The following is a 14,673-nucleotide window of genomic DNA, read 5'->3' as shown; positions in this document are numbered from 1 at the left end:
CTCAAGGAGTGGGGACATGGTGACACTTCCTATGTATAATAACAGTGGGTGGGGGCTCATAACTAGTGGGCAGAGACATGGTAAAACTTCCTGCTTATAGTAACAGTAGGTGGAGACAGTCACACTTCCTGTTTCTTATAACTTGGGGGTGGAGGCACAGTGGAACTTCCTGTTTCTAACTATGCGGGGGTGGAGACATATTAGCACTTCCTGCGTCTGGGTTATTTAAGGGGCGGGATAATTGGCTCTTTCTATAGCATTGTGGAAGTGTCAGTCTTTACTGTGGGGCTGTCATTCTATTCAGGACGAGCAGATCTATGGGCCCCGGCTCTGCAATGTATGAACTGGATTCTCAGTCTTTGTTCTCTGCTGAGTGTCTGTTCGCAGCAGTGGGTTTGTTACTGCTGCAGATTTCTCTGGGTGACCATATGCTTCATCCTCACAGCAGGCAGATGAGCCGACAGACAGTGTGAACACGAGCAGAATGTGCCTCCTGCGGGTGCAGTGTATAATGCATACATCCCATTATGTGCTGGCAGTAGACATGTCATCAAATGCATCTGCTCAGCTTCCCTGCAGCTTTGGGTGTGACTAGAGCGCATCTAGCTGTATAGAACTGGGTACACTGCACATTAAAACTATTACAGACCTTGAAGAATGTATTTCTGCTGCCTCTTATTAACTTAACCAGTAGAATTTTGGGTGCAGCTCTGGATGTTACTAGAGGATGGGACATAAAATAGAGGTTGTTGTGTTAGGAGGCGGCGCAGACCAAATGAGTCTGATCTGAGATCTGATAATTTTGAGATCTGGTTTGGGGTCTTGATAGTTGTGGTCTGGGGTGTCTGATATTTGATACATTTTTTTGGTATGGAGATCTGAAATCATTTTGGGATCTGATTTGTGATGCATTATGGAACATATTATATTATTGGAATATATAATGTATTGGGGCCGGGAATTAGTTTTTACCCGGGGCCCGAATTATTTTTGAGCTTGCGGTCTAAATTCGTTTTGGGCTGGGGCCTGGGGTTGGAATTAACTTTGGGCTGTGGATTGAATTTTGGTCTGAGGTCTGAATTAGTTTTGGGCTAGGGCCTGGGGTTTGAATCAATTTTGGGCTGGGGTCTGAATTCATTTTATCCTGGGGTCTGAATACATTTTGTGCTCGAGTCTGAATTAGTTTTGGGCTGGGGGTCTGACTTAGTTTTGGTCTGGAGTCTGAATTAATTTTGGCCTGGGTCCAGAATTTGATTTGGGCTGGGGCCTGGGGTTTAAATCAATTTTGGGCTGGGGTCTGAATTAGTTTTGGGCCGGGGTATGAATATGTTTTGGGCCGGGGTATGAATATGTTTTGGGCCGGGGTATGAATATGTTTTGGGCCGGGGTATGAATATGTTTTGGGCCGGGGTCTGAATTCGTTTTGGGCTAAAGCTTGAGACTGAATTAGTTTTGGGCTGGGGCCTGCGATCTGTCTGTATTCATTTTAGGCTAGGTTCTAAATTAATTTTGTGCTGGGGTCTGAATTAATTTGGGGCTAAGGCCTGAGACTGAATTAATTTTGGGTTTGGGTCTGGGATCTGTCTGAATTAGATTTGGGCTGGGGTTTGAATTAGTTTTGTGTCGGCGTCTGAAATCATTTTGGGCTGGGGTCTGTCTGAATTAATTTTGAGCTGGGTTCTGATTTAATTTTGGCCTGAGGCCGGAATTAGTTTTGGGCTTGGGTCTGGGGTACGATTTTGGGCTCGGAATTAGTTTTGGTCTGGGGGCTGAATTCATTTTTGGCTGGGGTCTGTCTGAATTAGTTTTGTGCTGGAGCCTTAATTTTAGATTCTGGTTTGGGATTTGAATTCATTTTGGGGTGTGGTCTGAGATTTGACTTTATGTTGGCCTTAGTTTGGGATCTGAATTTATTCACATTATTAATGTTTGAATAAATATTGTGGTGTTGTGTTTAAACCGATGGCGGAAATTTGCTTACCAAAATTTTGTTTTCCTTGAGTCTGTTCAGCAGCACACACATGGGGCTGCTCCCTTAGGTACAACCAGAAGAAATCAGACTAATAAGCAACAGAATACAACAATTAACCAATGGCTAGATGACTCCAGATTTCAGTAAGCAAATTCCTGCTTTTATTGTCTGGTTAGCAGCTCACACATGGGGACTTACGGAGCAGTACTCAATGGGAGGGATCTTGTGTTGCCTTGTTTAGCAGCGCTTTACCCTCAGAACCTTCAGAACCCGGGATGTCCAACCTGTAGTGTGTACTGAAGTCGAGGGTGAAGACCATGTGGCTGCTCTGCAAAGTTACTGAAGAAACACTTGACCGATTTCTGACACCGAAGCTGAGCGGGTGGAACGAGCCTTGATTTGGGGCTTCCTGACCGGACAGAGAATATCTTTCTCTGATGATCTTTTACCCATCTAGCGAGAGAAGCCTTGTTAGCTTTTAACCCTTTGGAAGAACCATGGAACTGAAGAAAAGGAGGATCTGATTTCCCAATAGAAGGGCAGTGATCAATTATTTGGATGCCACTTCTTCCAACACCCGGAGTATGTAGCATCTTTGATGGTTATTTGTAGGCTCTGGAATTAGAGGATGCTGAGACTTTGGGTATGAAACCTGGTTGGGTACGGAGAATAATACAATCAGGAAGAATACGGAGTTATGGATCTTTGGAAGAAAGTTCTTGTAGCTCTCCCACGCGCCCGGCTGAGATACCTGCGACTTGTAAGGCTCAAATGGACGACCTCTCAGAGCTTGGAGAACCAGGGACAAGTCCCAGCAGGGAGCAGGCCTGTCAACTGCCGGTTCTGAATGCCCTCAAAGAAATGCCTAAGGAATTATTAGAAAATTTTCGATTCCAACTGAGCATTGATCGCAGGAAAATGCACTTTCAAAGGGTTGTATTTTAGGCCTTTATTGAACTCTTCCTGCAAGAATGGAAGGTGCGAAGGAAGTAAATCACAAGACATTTCTGCTGAGATGCACCATTTCTTGAAGATATTCCAAATTCTGTTATATACAGTAACAGGAGCTGGTTTTCTGGATGAGAGAAGTGTACTGAGTACAGATTCTGAAGGACCAGCTCCTAGGAGATTGCTCCCCCCACAGCCTCCAGGCCGTGATATGGAACTGATGAGGATGATGGAGGTCCTTATGCAGGAGTAGGTCAGGCCGTGATGGAAGTTTGTTATATCTTCCTTTTGACAAAAAGAGAATGAGCAAAAACCACGTTTGACGTGGCCACAAAGAAATCATTGCTATAGCTTCCTCTTCCAGAGTCTTCCTGAGAACCTGCGGTATTAGAGGAATCACATAGATCAGTTTTTCTGACCAACAGATGGACAGACCTGCCGGACACAGGGAGCAGGAGTTGTCCAGTTTTTCGGTTTTGGTAGCAATATTTCTAGAGGAATCCTCCAAACATTTTACTGCTTTAAAAGTTTTTTCCCTTTCTACCTCTTCAGAACGTAAACGTCTTGGGAATCATTGGAGTCGTCCTGGGAGGATAGATCTATATCTTATCCCTCAGAGAGGACATTATCAACATCATCATCATCTGAGGGACCCCTGCTTAGAAGAAGAGACCCTGATCTCCTCGTGGTGTGAGGCTCCGGCTTCCTGAAACACCTCCGCTACCTGCTGCTTAAACTAGGACATGAAACCCTGAGCTCCATCTCTGGTACCGAAGACATTGTACTAGAGGAATAATCATCTGGTGCAGGCTGTTCACATTGCCTGGATAACCTGTGCTCTTCCTCCTTCCACTCCTCAGACAGACTTCAGGGCGAGTATCAGGTGAGGACATCTGAAACAGAGCATCGCAGCGTAGCAGAGCACAGCATTCTGAAAGCCAGCCATCCTTAGGCTTAGAGGAGCTCAGCTGCCTGGTAAGCGAGTGCTGGGCGAGATTTGGCAGCGGACATTTATAGATCTTGTGATAACCAGGAGATTTGTCTTATGGCGGTTAACACGTTTCATATTGCTCCAGACCTGAGAATAGGCAGGGAGGAGGGGTAAGCATACTACTCTCTCCATGCTGCATCCCTCCTGTACCCTCTCTCACTTCCCCATCTTTTGAGGTCCACCATCCTCCCGGCTCACCCAACCAGTCCCTTCACCACTTTACCTCTTGGCTCCCTTACTTTCTATCCTGTGACATTCCAGCCATCATCATCATGGGAGACTATAACATCCCTACTAACACTCCCATTTCCCCTCCTGCCTCTCAGCTCCTATCACTTACTACTTCTCTAGGTCTTTCCCAATCTCTAAATCTCCCGAAACATCCAAGACCTGGTCTTCTCCACTTTATTCAATATCTAATTTTACCAATTCTTCCTTTCCATTCATTCTATTACTTTCAATAACACTTCACCTCCTCAGAATCCTTCTACCCATCATTCATACCGGAACCCAAGTTCCATTGATACTCACCAACTTACAGTCATTCATTGTCCTAACCTGGCTACTAACCATAATATTCATATTGTCAGGTGAGATAGCACCAGTCTCTATCCGAAATTTCCAACACAGACGCAGACAACCTTGGCACCCGTACAAAACCTGTTTCCTTCGGCAGCAATTCAGGAGTGAAAAACATCTGTGGAGAAAATCGTGCACGTCTGCAGACATTCTTCGCTTCAAATTGATGCCCTTCACCTTGCTAAACAGGTCTATTTCACTAATCTAATATCCTCTCTCTAACAACCCCAAAAGATTCTTCAATCCTTATTACTTACCCCACTAATCCCCTTCCCTCCGGTACCTCACCTTGTTATCTCTCTTCCTTTGAGCCGGAAGAAGTGTCCAGGCTCCTTTCCTCTGCTCGCCCCACTACCTGCATCAGTGACCCCATCCCCTCGCCCCACTACCTGCATCAGTGACTTCATCCCCTCGCCCCACTACCTGCATCAGTGACCCCATCCCCTCGCCCCACTACCTGCATCAGTGACCCCATCCCCTCGCCCCACTACCTGCATCAGTGACCCCATCCCCTCGCCCCACTACCTGCATCAGTGACCCCATCCCCTCGCCCCACTACCTGCATCAGTGACCCCATCCCCTCGCCCCACTACCTGCATCAGTGACCCCATCCCCTTGCCCCACTACCTGCATCAGTGACCCCATCCCCTCGCATATGGTACAGTCTCTCTCCCCAGCTGTCACTTCTCACCGCACTAATATCTTCAACCTCTCTCTCCTGTTGTTGTCCCCTCTTCTTTAAAGCTGCCCCCCCTGCACCCCCATTACTAAAAAACCTTCCCTGGACCCATCCAATGCTACTAACTACCCACCAGTTTCTAACCTCCCTTCCATCTCCAAACTCCTGGAACGCCTGGTGTATTTTTGACTAACCCACTTTCGCTCCTCAGCTCTTACTAAAGTGTCCACTCTGCTAAATCCAAAGGTGACTCTTCTCTCCTAGTTCTTCTGGATCTCTTGGCAGCATTTGATACTGTGGTCCACCAGCTCCTCCTCAGGAGGCTTCACTCCATTGGCCTGGAGGACCCGGCACTCTCTTAGTTTTCTTCCTATCTCTCTGACCGCACTTTCAGTGTCTCCTTCTCTAGATCTTTCTCTTCTCCTCTTCCTCTCACTGTTGGGGTCCTCAGGGCTCAGTCCTAGGTCCTCTCCTCTCAGTGTCAGGGTTCCTCAGGGCTCAGTCCTAGGTCCTCTCCTCTCAGTGTCAGGGTTCCTCAGGGTTCAGTCCTAGGTCCTCTCCTCTCAGTGTCGGGTTCCTCAGGGCTCAGTCCTAGGTCCTCTCCTCTCAGTGTCGGGGTTCCTCAGGGTTCAGTCCTAGGTCCTCTCCTCTCAGTGTCGGGGTTCCTCAGGGCTCAGTCCTAGATCCTCTCCTCTCAGTGTCGGGTTCCTCAGGGCTCAGTCCTAGGTCCTCTCCTCTCAGTGTCGGGGTTCCTCAGGGCTCAGTCCTAGGTCCTCTCCTCTCAGTGTCGGGGTTCCTCAGGGTTCAGTCCTAGGTCCTCTCCTCTCAGTGTCGGGGTTCCTCAGGGCTCAGTCCTAGATCCTCTCCTCTCAGTGTCGGGTTCCTCAGGGCTCAGTCCTAGGTCATGTTCTCTTCCCTCTATCTGACCCCATTGGACAAAGGCATCAGCAGATTTGGTTTCCAGTATCATCTTTATGCTGATGACCCCCAGCTATATACCTCTGCACGTAACATCACTCCTGCCTTACTCCAGAACACTAGTGATTGACTTTCTCTTCTTGAAAGTTAATCTTTCTAAGACTGAACTTCTTATTTTTCCACCATCTACTAACCAACCCAACCCTGACCTCTCCATCTCGGTCTGTGGGATCACTATAGCACCGAGGCAGCAGGCCCGCTGTCTTGGGGTTGTGCTGGGCCTCTCTTTTGCTCCGGATATTCAATCTCTTGCTCGCTCTTGCAACATGCATCTCAGAAACATCTCCAGAGTCCGACCACTTCTTACAATTGAAACCTCTAAAATGCTAATTGTTGCACTAACTCACTCTCAACTAGACTCCTGTAACTCCCTACTAATCGCCTTCCACTCGCTAAACAGTTTCTGCCAGTCTCCTTCCAAGTTTAAAATAATAACCCTCATCCACAAAGCTCTGCACAGTGCTGCACGTCATCTCTCTTCTCTCATCTCAGTCTATCGCCCTTCCCGTGCTCTTCGATCTGCCAGTGATATTAGATTTGTCCGCAGTGCTACAAGATGGGCTTTCCTTGGGAATTCTATCACAAAAAGAAGCATAGTTTCTCTATGTGTCTGATCCGGTGATTCCGATATTCCATACAGTACCCAAATTGCACAAAAACAGATTTCCCCCCTCCGATGCACCCCATTGTGGCTGGCATCGGGTCTTTGTTTGAACATCTCGGAGCCTGGCTTGACTCACTGCTTCAACCCCTGGTCACGAGGTGTTTTGGCTATTTGAGAGACAGCAAACATGTATTGTCTATAGTAGAACACACTGTATGGCACCCTAACTTTTCATGGCTCTCTTGCGACATAGAGGATTTGTACACTAGTATCCCTCACTCCCTGGTACCTATAGCCTTGACTTACCATCTAGACAAATATTCAGAATACTCTCCTGACTTAAAAAAATACATCCGAAAAGTAACACATTTTTTACTTACGTCTAATTATTTTCAGTATGAAGGAGACTTCTTCCTACAGAAGTCAGGCGCGGCGATGGGGGCTAAATTTTCCCAATCGCTAGCCAATCTTTTTGTCGCCTGATTCCAACCCATTCATGACTCAGGTGGCCAGATACGGCCGTTTCATTGATGATGTCATCATAATACGGGATTCTGACGAGTCATCTATTTCAGCGTTTTTCTTACCTCAACAGTAATCCTTTCAATTTATTTTTTACACATTATTGGCATCCCAACCAGTGTAACGTTCTTAGATCTAGAACTCAATTTAGATGAGGTGTGTGGCTGCATATACACTGCCACATTTCGGAAAGATACGGCTAGAAATACCATTTTACACGGTTCTTCATGCCACCCTACCCGAAATGCTCAGAGCGAAGCGTAATTGCTCCACTGAAAATTGAAAAATCTCAGATTACCAATAGACTTTCATGGATTTTACACCGAGCTGATAATATTAGCTCCACAAAATCTAGAAGAGACCTCTTATCCACACGCAAAATTGTTAATAGGCAAAAAAAATGTTCAAACTACACCAACATTTTGTCACTACATTTAGCATGGAATACAATAAAATACAAGGTTTAATCAAAAAATATCTACCCATGCTATTTCAGGATGACGACTTACGAAAAATTCTAGCTGAAGGATGTAGTTTTTCCACAAGGAGGGCACCAACCCTGGCAAACTTACTGTCCCCTAGTGCCATCAATGTTGCCAATACAGCATCTCCCAACAATGGCTACCTGCTGAAGGTTTTTTCAAGTGTGCGGCCAATATATGCAGATGTTGTGCCTTTGCACAACCGAGGAAAGAGATAGCAAGCAACATTGACAATACTCTGCACCCAATTAGGGAATTTATAAAATGTAATACACGCAATGTGATTTACTGTATAACCTGTAATGCCTGCAATGTGGTTTATGTAGGTTGCACTAGTCGCAGTCTCAAAGAGAGAATCCGGGAACATCTCAATGGGGTTAATCCAGATGCCGGAAACCCTTCCAATGCCGCCAGACATTTTTCCATCCGACATCATAAAGACTGTCACGGGTGGACCCGCGACCCAAATCGCGGGTCGCGGGCTCACCCGTGCCTCTCGCCCCCCGCTAGCGCCGCGCCAGCGCGTCTTACCTCTCCCCGCTCCCGAGTCTCGGCCTCGCTCCGTGTGCACGCGCGCGGCACTTCCAGGAAATTTAAAGGCCCAGCGCGCCATTAATTGGCGCTGGCCATATTGCCCAAATCTATATAAGCCTGCCTCTTCCTGCAAGCCCTGCCGGATCTTTGTGCCTCTCAGCCTTAGAGAAAGCTCTGTTGCGATTTGCCTGCGTTCCAGTGTCTCCTGCGTTCTAGTGTCTCCTGCGTGACTGACTCGCTCCGTGTTCCTGTGTTGCCTGACTCCCTCCGTGTTCCTGTGTCCCTCCGTATTGCTGTCGTGAGTTCTGTGTTCCCGTACCCTTCTGCTTGGACCTCCTGTTGCTGACCCCGGTTTGGATTCTGACGTTGCATCTCTGCCGCCTGCCCTGACCCTGTGCCTGGACTGTGACCTCGAGCTTGACTGCTGTTTCTGTACCTCAACCTTGGCCGCCACTGCAGACAAGTCACGCCTGAGGAATGACCTGGTGGTACCACGCCGCAGCTTGTCTAACCCGCTTTGCGGCGGGCTCTGGTGAAAACCGGGTACCACTTAGACTCCGGTCCCAGGTAGTGGCTTGAGTCATCGTCTGCAGTGGTCCAGCGGATCCACATCCCGCAAGCCTGACAAAGACCATGTAAGTTTTTCTTTTAGTGGCATTGAAAGGGTCAAGCCTAACATAAGGGGAGGTAATCGAAGAAGAAAGCTGCTGAACCGAGAAGGATACTGGATCTTGATAAGAGACAGCATTCACCCTGAAGGTCTCAATGTTAGAAATGACTTGATTTTAAACTATCGATACATTTTTATATAAACCTGTTTGTACATATTCACATATTGTCACATTATTTTGTTTTTCTGTGTGTTTATTGTATCTCTTGTAGAACCCTGAATACGCTAGTATTGAGATGCACTAATTGCCCGGCACCTTCGGGTCTGCCCAGCGTATTAGACCGCTCTCAAACATTCAGGGATATCTATGATTAGGGACCTTAGTGTCTGAAACGCGTCAGATTGATATTCGTTTTTGCACCTTATCCTTGCACTTTGTATTGTCTCATCTTGGATAAATAAAGCTGAATTATTTATAACGGAGTTGGTGAGTGCCAATCAAACTCTTTCTTTTGGATTTGGATTTGCTTGTGAAAGTGGAAGACTCTTTCCTGGATTGGGCACCTGGTGGTGAGCGCACCTCTTCTGTTCCTTTACATTCCTACTGATATTAGATTCATCTCTACTTTTATTTGAACCTCTTGCACACAACTCCAGGACTTCTCCCGAGCTGCACTGATTCTCTGGCATGATCATCCCCGGACTTTCAGACTCATACCCTCCCTCCAAAGCCTCAAACGTGCTCTTAAAACCCAGGCAGGCCTATCATACGCCCTAACTACATGAAACGTCAACTCGCTTTACTAGCGTATCCTGTGTTCTGCACCCTTCTGTTATCCAGAAAAGCTACTGTGCCATCCACCTCCCCACCCCCTCATCCTCATAGACTGTAAGCTCTTGTGTCATCCCCTCATCCTCATAGACTGTAAGCTCTTGTGTCACCCCCTCATCCTCATAGACTGTAAGCTCTTGTGTCACCCCTCATCCTCATAGACTGTAAGCTCTTGTGTCCTCCCCTCATCCCCATAGAGTGTAAGCTCTTGTGTCACCCCCCTCATCCTCATAGACTGTAAGCTCTTGTGCCCCCCCTCATCCCCATAGACTGTAAGCTCTTGTGTCACCCCCCTCATCCTCATAGACTGTAAGCTCTTGTGTCACCCCCTCATCCTCAAAGACTGTAAGCTCTTGTGTCACCCCCTCATCCTCATAGACCGTAAGCTCTTGTGTCACCCCCTCATCCTCATAGACTGTAAGCTCTTGTGTCACCCCCTCATCCTCATAGACTGTAAGCTCTTGTGTCACCCCCTCATCCCCATAGACTGTAAGCTCTTGTGTCACCCCCCCCCCATCCTCATAGACTGTAAGCTCTTGTGTCATCCCCTCATCCTCATAGACTGTAAGCTCTTGTGTCATCCCCTCACCCTCATAAACTGTAAGCTCTTGTGTCATCCCCTCATCCCCATAGACTGTAAGCTCTTGTGTCATCCCCTCATCCTCATAGACTGTAAGCTCTTGTGTCCCCCCTCATCCTCATAGACTGTAAGCTCTTGTGTCCCCCCTCATCCACATAGACTGTAATCTCTTGTGTCACCCCCTCATCCTCATAGACTGTAAGCTCTTGTGTCACCCCCTCATCCTCATATCATGTAACCTCTTGTGTCACCCCCCTCATCCTCATAGACTGTAAGCTCTTGTATCACCCCCTCATCCTCATAGACTGTAAGCTCTTGTGTCACCCCCTCATCCTCATAGACTGTAAGCTCTTGTGTCACCCCCTCATCCCCATAGACTGTAAGTTCTTGTGTCACCCCCCATCCTCATAGACTGTAAGCTCTTGTGTCATCCCCTCATCCTCATAGACTGTAAGCTCTTGTGTCATCCCCTCACCCTCATAGACTGTAAGCTCTTGTGTCATTCCCTCATCCCCATAGACTGTAAGCTCTTGTGTCATCCCCTCATCCTCATAGACTGTAAGCTCTTGTGTCCCCCCTCATCCTCATAGACTGTAAGCTCTTGTGTCCCCCCTCATCCACATAGACTGTAAGCTCTTGTGTCACCCCTCATCCTCATAGACTGTAAGCTCTTGTGTCACCCCTCATCCTCATAGACTGTAAGCTCTTGTGTCCCCCCTCATCCTCATAGACTGTAAGCTCTTGTGTCACCCCCTCATCCTCATAGACTGTAAGCTCTTGTGTCACCCCCTCATCCTCATAGACTGTAAGCTCTTGTGTCACCCCTCATCCTCATAGACTGTAAGCTCTTGTGTCCCCCCTCATCCTCATAGACTGTAAGCTCTTGTGTCACCCCCTCATCCTCATATCCTGTAACCTCTTGTGTCACCCCCTCATCCCCATAGACTGTAAGCTCTTGTGTCACCCCCTCATCCTCATAGATTGTAAGCTCTTGTGTCACCCCTCATCCCCATAGACTGTAAGCTCTTGTGTCACCCCCTCATCCTCATAGACTGTAAGCTCTTGTGTCACCCCCTCATCCTCATAGACTGTAAGCTCTTGTGTCACACCCTCATCCTCATAGACTGTAAGCTCCTGTGTCACCCCCCTCATCCTCATAGACTGTAAGCTCTTGTGTCACCCCCTCATCCTCATAGACTGTAAGCTCTTGTGTCACCTCCTCATCCTCATAGACTGTAAGCTCTTGTGTCCCCCCTCATCGTCATAGACTGTAAGCTCTTGTGTCACCCTCTCATCCTCATAGACTGTAAGCTCTTGTGTCACCCCCTCATCCTCATAGACTGTAAGCTCTTGTGTCCCCCCCTCATCCTCATAGACTGTAAGCTCTTGTGTCACCCCTCATCCTCAAAGACTGTAAGCTCTTGTGTCCCCCTCATCCTCATAGACTGTAAGCTCTTGTGTCCCCCCCTCATCCTCAAAGACTGTAAGCTCTTGTATCATCCTCTCATCCTCATAGACTGTAAGCTCTTGTGTCACCCCCTCATCCTCATAGACTGTAAGCTCTTGTGTCCCCCCTCATCCTCATAGACTGTAAGCTCTTGTGTCACCCCCTCATCCGCATACACTGTAAGCTCTTGTGTCACCCCCTCATCCTCAAAGACTGTAAGCTCTTGTGTCACCTCCTCATCCTCATAGACTGTAAGCTCTTGTGTCCCCCCTCATCCTCATAGACTGTAAGCTTTTGTGTCACCCACTTATACTAATAGACTGTAAGCTCTTGTGTCACCCCCTCATCCTCATAGACTGTAAGCTCTTGTGTCACCCCCTCATCCTCATAGACTGTAAGCTCTTGTGTCCCCCCTCATCCTCATAGACTGTAAGCTCTTGTGTCACCCCCTCATCCTCAAAGACTGTAAGCTCTTGTGTCACCTCCTCATCCTCATAGACTGTAAGCTCTTGTGTCCCCCCTCATCCTCATAGACTGTAAGCTCTTGTGTCCCCCCTCATCCACATAGACTGTAAGCTCTTGTGTCCCCCCTCATCCTCATAGACTGTAAGCTCTTGTGTCACCCCCTCATCCTCAAAGACTGTAAGCTCTTGTGTCACCCCCTCATCCTCATAGACTGTAAGCTCTTGTGTCACCCCCCTCATCCTCATAGACTGTAAGCTCTTGTGTCACCTCCTCATCCTCATAGACTGTAAGCTCTTGTGTCCCCCCTCATCCTCATAGACTGTAAGCTTTTGTGTCACCCACTTATACTAATAGACTGTAAGCTCTTGTGTCACCCCCTCATCCTCATAGACTGTAAGCTCTTGCGAGCAGGGTTCTCAAACCTATTGTTCCATATGATTGTTGTTGCTCTGTAGTATTTTATTTGTATATTTGTCACCTATAATTTGTAAAGCTATGGAATATGATAACACTATAAAAATTAAGACAATTAGATTCCTGTACATAGGGGGCAGTATTATAGTAGTTATATTCCTGTACATAGGGGGCAGTATTATAGTAGTTATATTCCTGTACATAGGGGGCAGTATTATAGTAGTTATATTCTTGTACATAGGGGGCAGTATTATAGTAGTTACACTCTTGTACATAGGGGGCAGTATTATAGTAGTTATATTCTTGTACATAGGGAGCAGTATTATAGTAGTTATATTCTTGTACATAGGGGCAGTATTATAGTAGTTACACTCTTGTACATAGGGGGCAGTATTATAGTAGTTATATTCCTGTACATAGGGGGCAGTATTATAGTAGTTATATTCTTGTACATAGGGAGCAGTATTATAGTAGTTATATTCTTGTACATAGGGGGCAGTATTATAGTAGTTATATTCTTGTACATAGGGGGCAGTATTATAGTAGTTATATTCCTGTACATAGGGGGCAGTATTATAGTAGTTATATTCCTGTACATAGGAGGCAGTATTATAGTAGTTATATTCCTGTACATAGGGGGCAGTATTATAGTAGTTATATTCTTGTACATAGGGGGCAGTATTATAGTAGTTATATTCCTGTACATAGGGGGCAGTATTATAGTAGTTATATTCTTGTACATAGGGGGCAGTATTATAGTAGTTATATTCTTGTACATAGGGGGCAGTATTATAGTAGTTATATTCCTGTACATAGGGGGCAGTATTATAGCAGTTATATTCCTGTACATAGGGGGCAGTATTATAGCAGTTATATTCCTGTACATAGGGGGCAGTATTATAGTAGTTATATTCCTGTACATAGGGGGCAGTATTATAGTAGTTATATTCCTGTACATAGGGGGCAGTATTATAGTAGTTATATTCCTGTACATAGGGGGCAGTATTATAGTAGTTATATTCCTGTACATAGGGGGCAGTATTATAGTAGTTATATTCTTGTACATAGGGGGCAGTATTATAGTAGTTATATTCTTGTACATAGGGGGCAGTATTATAGTAGTTATATTCCTGTACATAGGGGGCAGTATTATAGTAGTTATATTCCTGTACATAGGGGGCAGTATTATAGTAGTTATATTCTTGTACATAGGGGGCAGTATTATAGTAGTTATATTCCTGTACATAGGGGGCAGTATTATAGTAGTTATATTCCTGTACATAGGAGGCAGTATTATAGTAGTTATATTCCTGTACATAGGGGGCAGTATTATAGTAGTTATATTCTTGTACATAGGGGGCAGTATTATAGTAGTTATATTCCTGTACATAGGGGGCAGTATTATAGTAGTTATATTCTTGTACATAGGGGGCAGTATTATAGTAGTTATATTCTTGTACATAGGGGGCAGTATTATAGTAGTTATATTCCTGTACATAGGGGGCAGTATTATAGTAGTTATATTCCTGTACATAGGGGGCAGTATTATAGTAGTTATATTCCTGTACATAGGGGCAGTATTATAGTAGTTATATTCTTGTACATAGGGGGCAGTATTATAGTAGTTATATTCCTGTACATAGGGGGCAGTATTATAGCAGTTATATTCCTGTACATAGGGGGCAGTATTATAGCAGTTATATTCCTGTACATAGGGGGCAGTATTATAGTAGTTATATTCCTGTACATAGGGGGCAGTATTATAGTAGTTATATTCCTGTACATAGGGGGCAGTATTATAGTAGTTATATTCCTGTACATAGGGGGCAGTATTATAGTAGTTATATTCCTGTACATAGGGGCAGTATTATAGTAGTTATATTCTTGTACATAGGGGGCAGTATTATAGTAGTTATATTCCTGTACATAGGGGGCAGTATTATAGTAGTTATATTCCTGTACATAGGGGCAGTATTATAGTAGTTATATTCTTGTACATAGGGGGCAGTATTATAGTAGTTATATTCCTGTACATA

The sequence above is a fragment of the Engystomops pustulosus genome, chromosome 4, assembly GCF_040894005.1.
Source record: "Engystomops pustulosus chromosome 4, aEngPut4.maternal, whole genome shotgun sequence".
In the NCBI taxonomy this organism is placed as follows: Eukaryota; Metazoa; Chordata; class Amphibia; order Anura; family Leptodactylidae; genus Engystomops; species Engystomops pustulosus.
The sequence above is the reverse complement of the archived record's forward strand: the minus strand, read 5'-3'. Positions refer to the sequence as shown.